The sequence below is a fragment of the Coptis chinensis genome, chromosome 2 (assembly GCF_015680905.1).
Source record: "Coptis chinensis isolate HL-2020 chromosome 2, ASM1568090v1, whole genome shotgun sequence".
NCBI lineage: Eukaryota > Viridiplantae > Streptophyta > Magnoliopsida > Ranunculales > Ranunculaceae > Coptis > Coptis chinensis.
In genome coordinates, this window is record NC_141457.1 from 109,595,067 (window position 1) to 109,605,607 (window position 10,541).

At 32.9% G+C, this 10,541-nt stretch overlaps 1 long non-coding RNA gene across 1 annotated transcript; it reads right to left on the reverse strand.

Moving 5' to 3' along the window:
• Positions 1-570: 570 nt before the first annotated feature.
• On the reverse strand, positions 571-1,291 carry LOC147520458 (uncharacterized). The gene is made up of 2 exons (XR_015212645.1): positions 1,152-1,291; positions 571-797 (listed from the first exon to the last, which is right to left on the reverse strand). It is a non-coding gene; the product is annotated as an uncharacterized LOC147520458 (long non-coding RNA).
• Positions 1,292-10,541: the final 9,250 nt, after the last annotated feature.

A 10,541-nucleotide genomic window follows, 5' to 3' on the forward strand; every position in this document is an offset into this window, starting at 1 on the left:
AAGTTTAGCTTCACAACCTTCACCCTTAAAAATCTCTTGCAATCTAACCAAATTATATTTCCAACAAAACTGCACAGCCTCAACTGCCATTGCAAGTCCACTACCACCCAAACCACTAACCAACTTAGTATCATCAACAACCACGACAAACTTCGCCGACGCGGCCTCAACCATTTTTGTTCATAAACAACAGTTCAGGTGAAGATAACTCATGAAAGAAAAACTAGATGTCAATATTTGAAACAAAAAAATACTTGATATATGTACACCAAAAACATGACATTCACCTGGCTCCTTTTGATGATAATTCCAGCTTCAGTGATTGTACTACTCTCTTCAGCAACAAGATCAACAACACTTTTCAAGACAACCTCGGATGAAAACGTTGACGACGACGATGCGAGATTCTCGAGCCTACTAGAAACTTTCTCTCTAAGACACTTCAAATCCACGTCGAGTTTCATAACACACACTCAACAGATTCATAACAAATAACCGAAAAAATTCAACAGATAACAGATTCAACAGATTCATAACATATTCTTAACAGATAACCGAAAAAATTCAACAGATTCATAACAAATTCTTAACAGATAACCGAAAAAAATTCAACATGTAACAGATTCAACAGATTCATAACATATTCTTAACAGATAACCGAGCAGTTATACCATCCTCTTCAAAACCATCAAAAGCACCATATCTTTTGGTCATCATAACATTAACCAGTCTCCCACTCTGTGTCACATAGGATATCCATTGCCTTTGAGGGTGAATTCCTTTCCTCATCTCTCCAACTACACAAAAAGATAAACATTTAATCTAACACCATCAAGGCATTTAGCATGAACAATCTCACATTTTTATTTAACACCTAATAAATGTAAAAAACAATTACCAACATCAAATTAAACCTTGTTTGAGTGACATACCACTGTTCACGTCCTAAACAAAATAGCCGGAGTTTTGATATAATGGTTTATATATCAACCTTTCATGCAATATATATCAACTGAAAGTTATCTCTAATGGCTACTAACCTTCTCATTTCAATTTTTGGTACTCCAAATGTCGTGAACATTGATACCAAAACATTGATACCATTACTATATCAAAACTCGAAAAATACCAAAACAAGGAAAGTAACTAACCTGTCCTCTTCAAGCTTGCGATGACGGGAGATGTCGGAGTGGGATGCCGGAGTGGGGTGATAAATTTGGAGTTTAGAGTGTGGAGTTTTTGGAGTTTGGTTTGAATTTGGAGTTTGGAGTTTGATCTGTGTTTGACGAAGGTTTGTAAACAAAAAATCTATTTTGTGTTTTGTTGGTTCGTGAGCTGGCCTTTTAGGACGTGAACAGTGGTATGTCACTCTAAGTATGTCATGCTAAATATGTCATCCTAGCATAGCCGATATATATATATATATATATATAATATACTTAAAATGACAGCCCATCTTAAGAGCTCATATCCATTCGATATATACCCGATCCAACGGGTTTGATCTTGCACTAATTTCACAAAGCAAATATGAGAGGGTACAATAGTCATTTTATTTTTCTTTGACAAATTAGATTAGAAAATTGGATAAAAATTGACGCCTCTTTCTTCTTCCTCATCCTCTTCTCTCCTCAAAATTTGGACATTTCCACCACCAAGTTTCGAAGAGAAACCCACTACCACGCTTTTTTCATGAAAACTCGCGCACTGAAACTCAATGGAACGGTTAACCCATAATCAAATCTTAAGAATCAAAAGGAAAATATAATTAAAGTTGAATCCTTGAAACCCAACTCAATCAAGTTTGAAGAACTCATTTGAAAATTGATTACCTCCTGCTCAACAATAGAATCAAAGAGATACAAAAACTCACCAAGATTCTCAACTCAACCATCCATATCTTTAATTCCTTCCAATGGTTTACATAAAAATAGGTGTCATAACTATATAAGGTATTTCTTTATCAATGATTCAATGGAAGTCAAAGAATTCACTTCAACATATAACCGATCACCCACTTCATATTTATGAGGATAACTCCAAGGTAAATTAAACCCATCTCCAAATTGAAGAATTATACACAAATCAATACCCAACTATGAAATTTTAAAGAGATGGCTTTTGTTAGGAGGAAGAAGAATGGGGTTGTGGATTTTTGTGGATCTATTTTTTTTTTTTTTTTTGAATAGAAAGTCAAATGACCATTGTACCCTCTCTTATTTGGGGTATGAACAATCAATGTTCATACCCCAATAATATGAGCTATGAACAATCATTGTTCATATGAACATTCATTGTTCATACATATTTGGGGTATGAACAATCAATGTTCATACCTCACTATATAAGTCGAGTTACAACAACACTATATAACGAGTGAAAGTTTATATACGACAATGTATAAGGCCGCACGATTATAGAAGACTACCAAAATGGTTAGATCTAATCTCGACCACGATCTAAAATAAATTAGATGATCTAATCTCAACCGTTTACCAAAACAAAAATAAAGATGATATTATTATCGGAAAAATCACTCCTCTCACCGCAAAACAAAGGGGTATCTCAAATTAACCATTCTTTGTTCATACCACAATCATGAGCTATGAACATTTTTTGTTCATATCATATCATTGAACTATGTTTGAGTGTTCATAGTCCATCGCATGACGTATTATAAACAATCAATGTTCATAGTCATGAGTTATGAATATTCTTTTGCATGAATTCATGGGTATGAACAATGATTGTTCATAGTACGTATTGTAATTGCATTTATGAACAATCAAAGTTCATAGTCCAATTGTGATATGAACAAAAAATGTTCATAGCCCATAATATGATTAACTCTTAATATCATCTTTGTTCATAGTCCAATTGTGGTAACTCTTAATATAATTAACTCAAAACCAAAATTGAAAACTTTAATACAAACTACCAAATTTTTATAGGGAAATAACCTAATTTCCACAAAACTCAAAATTTTCCAAAATGGAAAGTTTTGGGATAACCATATATTAAGAAACTACTAATCAAAATAGAATTAACCCAATTGACCAAATCGAAAACGGAATCTCCTATCAAAAAGATATAGCAAAACAAAACTTTCCTAAAACGGCAAAAACATTATTTTGAAGGCCTAAATGATGGATTTAGGGACCGAGAGGGTGGATTCACAACAAATGTGGGTTATGCTTATTTTGACATTTCCAATCAAATATGGGCACGTCCATGTCTTTCCGACTTTGTTACCCGCTTTTCCAGTTCATTGACGTATGTCAACTTCATTGACATACACATCATATGCCAACTTCATTGACATCATTGGCAAACTGTATTGCATCAACTATGAATACTGAATGTTTATAGTCCACTAGGAGTATGAACACTGAATGTTCATAGTCCAACAAGATAACATACCTTTTCCTATTTTCACTATAGAAAACAAAACGCAAATAATCATTCTCCGTTTATTAATAATCCAACTTTTGACAACTTTAAAAGTTAAAAAACAATTGTCACATGCCTTATTTGCTTTCTTTGTATGCGGTGGCAGTTTCTCCGCTTGCCACGTGCCACACTTCTCTCTCCTAGATCGCGTTTTTCTTTCCTTCTTTCTTTCATTTTATATATAAAAATTTACTTGCACCGAAAAGAAATCGACCTGCGATTTGAAGTTTTAAAAGATTAATATGATAGATATGGTTAGTGGAAATATTTTTCATTGTAGAAAACATTCATGGCCATCCGAAGAATACATCGACAAAACTACTTTGCGGTTGGTAAGTGTTTTTTTTTGTTGCCCGATTTTTTTATAACTTAGTTTAAACTTATATCGATTGCATGTTTTTTCAACAAAATAACATACCATTACTAATATCCATTTGTATCAGCTATAATATGTGAATTTATGGAGTCAAAAAAATATGTTAGCATAATGATTTGTAAAACTCATATATAAAACATGAAGAGCTGATAAAACTCTTACACATAAGTTTCAAAGAGTATAAAATATGTGTTGGAGATGGCACTGTCAAGATGGTCCAGATCAAAAGTTTCCCTTACACATAAGGAAAAGCTACAGGAACAAGAAAAAAGAAAAAGATTGGGTTTCGTTCGTGACTATTCAAAGAACTTGGATAGGGTAAGTTTCCAGTGTAATCATTCCAACACCTTTTGTACTCTTTGGATTGATCGGAGCACTGATTATATTTTGGTACCTTTTGTACTCTTTTGCCAATTTTTGGATTCATATTTTGGATCCAGCACCTTTTCCACTAATAACTTCATCCCAACTTAAGGGATATGTTCATAAGCAACTCTCATAGTAAGGCATTATATATATTGTAAACTATGTTATGTTAATTATCCATTGTATAAATTTCATAACAATATAAAATATGATTAAATTATTGGTCTGAATATATTATTTAAAACATCTTGATAAAACTCATATATAAAACATGAAGAGCTTATAAAGGTGTGTTAGTGTATACATTGAAAGCTTTGTAAACTTAAAGCTTTGTTATCAGCAATGTAAAAAATAATTCAATGCTATGCTATTGTTTATATGGGTCCATTCATTATTGTTGTATTTGAATGCCAATTGGATAGTGAAAAGAGTTCTTTGTGGACTATGAACAAAGAATGTTCATAGCTTCATGACTATGAACAATCAATGTTCATAGTCCAATTGTTCATAGTCACAAAGCCCACAATCTACTCACCGAAAATAACAACTGAAAAGTAAAACCCAAATAGGCTCGCCCTCTTATAGTGCTTGGGATATAGGCTCAGCCCTCTAAACCCAAATAGGCCCGCCTCTTATAGTGTGCGGGATATAGGCACCCTAAACCTAAATAGGCCGCCCTCTTATAGTTAATCGGGCTAATAGCCCTTAAACCCAAATAGAGTGTCGCCCTCTTATAGTTTTGGATATACTAAACATGTTGACAATATTGCACCAACTCATTTTTGAATGATATGAACAAAGAATGTTTATAGCTCATGACTATGAACAATCATTGTTCATAGTCCAATAATGATATGAACAAAGAATGTTCATTACTCATGACTATGAACATAAATTGTTCATTGCTCATGACTATGAACATTGATTGTTCATAGTGCGATATGGACTATGAACAATCATTGTTCATAGTCCAATTGTGATAAAACAAAGAATGTTCATAGCTCATGACTATAAACATTGATTGTTCATAGTACAATATGGACTATGAACACTCATTGTTCATAGTCCAATTGTTCATAGCTCATACAATTGGGACAACAATTTTACTAATATCTTGAAGGAAATAACTAAAACCGGAGAAAGAACTCTTACAATTGGGACATCTTAGGTTTCTTCTCTGAAAAAAGAGTATGGACAAACATGTTCAATGAAGCGATTATTCTTGACCAATTTAATTTGTAGATATTTTAACTTTTGAACTCACTACATAACATGGAAAACTTCGAGCACAAACCGAAAAATAATTATAGTCTACAAACCATATCATTATCATGGGCAAGATCAACATTTGAATTCGGGTTCCACACCAAATGATTTGGATGCATTCCTTGACAAGGAATTCGTAAAAGGTTCTTAATTTTTCCTTGTGAAATATTTTCCGGAATTGCTAGGTTTTAGACTCCCACCAAATCTTGACATACCACATCCGCCTGTCCAAATTCAGCTACCTAAGCAACAATGTATATCCTCAAAACCGAAATTTCTCAAAATTGTGTCTACCGTTCAGTTAGATGTTTCAAAATTGGGAAGTTCCATTTCTTCCACGGCTACAAAGGAAATTCCTCACATTCTCAAAATCGCGATATGGAACAAAGTCGCTCCATCAGGAACAACAATCGAATCACTCGGACTTTCTACAACCTAGGATCAGCTGCCTCATACCATTTTTCTAGTATCAATTATCCGACATAAAAAAAACCGAAATCATTGGTGTAAGCTCCCAAAAAATTGGATAGTTTTATAATTCTTACAATTAGAAAAAAAACACCCAAAAAAACAAGACAATAAGAACATAACCAACGGTCCTTCCACACTCAACAAGCATGTCATTCCACACCCCTTGTTTTTTAATTTTTCGGAGCTACCGCGAGTCGGGCTTAGCAATCTTATTACAAGATTTACACATTCTTCCTGGATTCTCTAAGGCTTCCTCCCTGGGGCCTTTCATTCTCTCCGTTTTCTTCTTCCTCCCCTTCGTTTGAGAAATGTTGGGATTTAAAACCAAGAGCTGAAAAGAAGATTTAAGAGTTAAAATCAAATAGGATTTTTATCATTGCAAAGATAAAAAAAAACAAACTAAATAAATTACCTGTGAGGTATCAATTATAGGCTCTTCAACTACTCCCTACATGAGTTGGTACGAAAACAATAGTCATATTCGAATGATAAACCGTGATCATCCTAATCACTACTCCCTACAGAGTCTTCCATATCGTAATCTAGTGAGTTAATACCTTACAACGTTAGTTTTTGTTTTTGTTTTTGTTTTTGTTTTTGTTTTTGTTTTTGTTTTGTTTTTTTTTTTTTTTTTGGTATTTTATAAATATATATACTAATGTAGTTTTTCGTTTTAATTTTGACAGCACCCCGTCGTCGATGAAATTTCTCGCTTGCTCAACCAATGCCTGCAATTGGGTGGGAATGTGATTCCAGACGATGCACGGAACGAGTTCATGGAGGGATACAATTTGACCCGGTGCAAGTTCATTGGCGGACGATATCGTGAAGGAGCATAGGTTTATAGGGCTGTTTAGGTTGTGTTTGTTGTAAAGAGTGACGTTGTGATATATGTACCCAACTTGATGTTATGTGATTATCTATTTTGTGTGTTTGGTTTTGAATTTGGGTGTTAGAATTGTTGGAAAGAGTGACGTGATATCTGTACCCAACTTGATGTTATGTTATTTCAAAATATTATTTGATGTTATGTGATTCTCCATTTTATGTGTTTGGTTTTGAATTTGGAAGTGTTAGAATTGTTGGAATATGGAAGTGTTAGAATTGTTTGAAGAGTCTTTGTTTGAATATGGAAGTTAAGAAAAAAATAAATCGAGGTTCGCCAAATTTCAGTCCCAAACGACTTGGCCACACCGTTCAAGAGTCCAAAAAACAAAACTCTATGTTTTTTCAAAGTTCAAATCCCAAAACGACAAAACTTATCTGTTTGGACTAAGTCTAAAACGGTCGCGTTTCAAGAGTCCAAAAACAAAACTCATGTTTTGAAGTTCAAATCCAACGGCAGCGCATGGCGCGCGTTTGGATTTAAGTCAAACGGTGTTGTTTGGGACTTAGTCCAAATGGTGTGGCTATGTCGTTTGGGATTTAAACTTTGAAAAAAATGACTTGGTCTGTTTTTTTGCCTATTAAACGGTGTGGATTTAAGAATCCAAATAGGGACAGAATAGTCTAAATGAATTATCTTGATTGAGACAACTCAATAAAAAATTGGCCCACTAAATAGATTATCTTGATTGAAACAACTCAATAAAAAATTGGCCCACGCAAATTATCAAGTCAGCCTTTATATTTACCTTTTAGTCCTTATAATTTCTTCAATATTATAATAATATTTAGCTGACTCTATTGTAATTTTAGATAGGGCCCGGCTATCCTAGGGATATTCTTATAGGGACGAGCAAGGAGGACTGTTAGATTGTGTCTAATCTAAATAGATCTAGATTACAGATAAAAAAGTGAAAACTGACCCGAACAAAGGGCACAAATAAAAAAGTGACGAAAAAAAAAAAAATGGACTTCTTCTTCTTCTTCATATAGGCAAGCCAAGCCAAACCAGCAAGAACAAGGTAAAAAAATCATGGCTACCCAATCCACATATTAGACTCATCATTAAATTTCGAAGACACCCATTTTGAAGAAATCATAAATATGGTAAAATCTTATCAGGAAAAGTAGATGGGAAAGAAGTAGGACTAAAACATAGTTTTGAGGTAAGAGAAAAGTTGGGATTTTATAAAAGTTGTATTAATATATGGAACTCAGTTATACAAATGGATTCAACTTGTTTTTCAAGTAGAGTTCAAAAAAATACTGAACAAATGGAAGAATTAGTTGAGAAATACCCAATGATAAAACCTGAAGATGAGTGTGTTTAAGATGTTTTGGATTCTTTGAGGTTGAAATCTAAAACTATTTCTATTATGTTAGGTGTTAAATTGGATTATGTTGGGTATCCGAAATCGTCGTTGTCTTTTGAGTTTTGTGGAGATACTAGTTCAATGTAATTTAGTTTTTAAGATTTGTATTGTTTCTTTAGTGAAAATTATGAGAATTGGTTTGTTTTGACAGTGGATTTGTTTGATTTTATTTTTGGTTTGGAGTGATTTGTGTATTTTTTTAAGAAGTCTTGTTGAATTAGTAGAAAAAGAGTAGAAGACTACCATTTTTTTTTTCCCTTCACCAGTTTCTATTTTTTTTCTCGTCAGTTTTTACTTTTTTATCTACTATCTATATACTAAAGTAGAGACCTCCAATAGAGGATTTTCTCTTTCCTATGTGACACTCTAATATGAGAGTTAATATTTTCTCTCTCTTATGTGACACTCTAATATGAGAGTTAATATTTTCTCTCTCTTATGTGACACTCTAATATGAAAGATAGTCTTTTCTAATAGCTTACAATCCCACGTACATAGAATCTCTTTGGAGAGTTTGAATGTATTTCTAATTCTTATATTTAGAGAGTTTGAGTGTATTTCCAATTTTTATATATTTGATCAAATAAAAAAAATTGCTAAAAAATAGATGATTTGTAGAAAGTAATTTCATATTATGAATCAAATATTTTTAGTTTTCCAATCCTTATATATTTGATCAAATAAAAAAATTGCTAAAAAAATAGGTGATTTGTAGAAGCTAATTCCCTAATAATACACTTTTAGTGTCTATAATAAAGCACCGACTTATTTCGAATATATTATTAATGCAGCATCAAAAACACTACATATTCTTCAATTAATAACTTATTATAGGGTGTAAAATCAGCTTCCGACGGTTTCCTACATTCTCTAAGAATTATGTGAGATATACCGAATTAGAACACTCAAAATGTTATTCGCATAACCCTTTTATATACCTATAATTTGCATTTGTTGTTGGTTATTAACTTCTTAAGAAGTAGACTAATATACTTCCCGAGTAAGTGCCTGAATACCCATCACGTACTCTCATATTTTTAACATATGTATTTTTTTTTTCCTTTTCGTTTTTCTTTCTTGGATCTCATTCTGATTTTCAAACACATACATGCTACAATATGATAATACATATTGAAAGTCTAAATCTGTAAAAAGAACACCGGCTTATTATGAAGGGTTGCTTTTATTTGCACATTTGGTTTATGCTTCTTTGTATGACATTGTTTCTTTAGACAATCTAATGATATATCTAATAATCATCCAAACACAACCTCTCACATACATACACTCGAATATTCGATTTAGAAAATGCCAAAGTTAACACGAGATAAAATACCAAGGTGCAAACTCACCCAAGTTCTTTCTCATTAATGTAGAGAACTGTGCTTCTATCGGTTTAATAACACTATGAAAGAATCGGACGATCACTGATAGTCATATTTGGAAGGCAGATAGATGTAATGCACGGCTATGCATATGATGTTTTTCTATTCAATGTATATAGAGCAATAGAGTACGTTTACATGTGAATCCATAGAGCTTTTTCCATCACAATAAGAGCTGACTATAACAATCTAGATTTTGTATTCGGATATCATCGGGTAACACAAATGAACTCAAAAGCAAAATTGTATTTGGCACTTGGGACGGTTTTCTTTAGGGCCCAAATGGTAAGTAAAACCTTAAGTATATGTACTTAACTAATTTCATTTATAAACAATACATTGGCTTTCTTTGAACTGAATATATATATATACAACCTTCTTACATTTCATTTTAGCTCCTGGAACAAAAATTGGAACTGACTATTATAACAAATACAAGATATGGTAAGTGAAATCACTTCATTCAGGAGTGAGGGTTAAATTAACTGATCGAGGCGGTTGTCTTTGGTTTCCTAAGTTTTGTTTTTTTCTCGAGTACAGGAAGATGGGATAATGCTAAAAATAAATTTTCAAAATTTGTGCTCATTATGAGTGTAGGAAGATGTGATAGTGCTAAAAGATATGGGTCAAGATGATTATAGAATGTTCATATCATGGAGTAGGATCCTGCCAAGTATGTTTCACCTCTCTAACTTCATAAATGGGTGTGGATCGGATGCTTATAGAATGTCTATATCATCATGGAGTAGGATCTTGCCAAGTTGCATAATAATATGATGTCCTATATGAACTATTATTGATATTGCATAAGAAAGCTATTATTGAATTTGCATTGTGATGAGCATTTTAAAGCGATGAAACTACAGTTGAACTTGTAATATCTCAACAACCTTTATTCGATACGTAACAAACTTTGGCTGCAAAGAGAGCCACCTAAATATTTTTTGGTTGTAGGAATTTTAATAATTT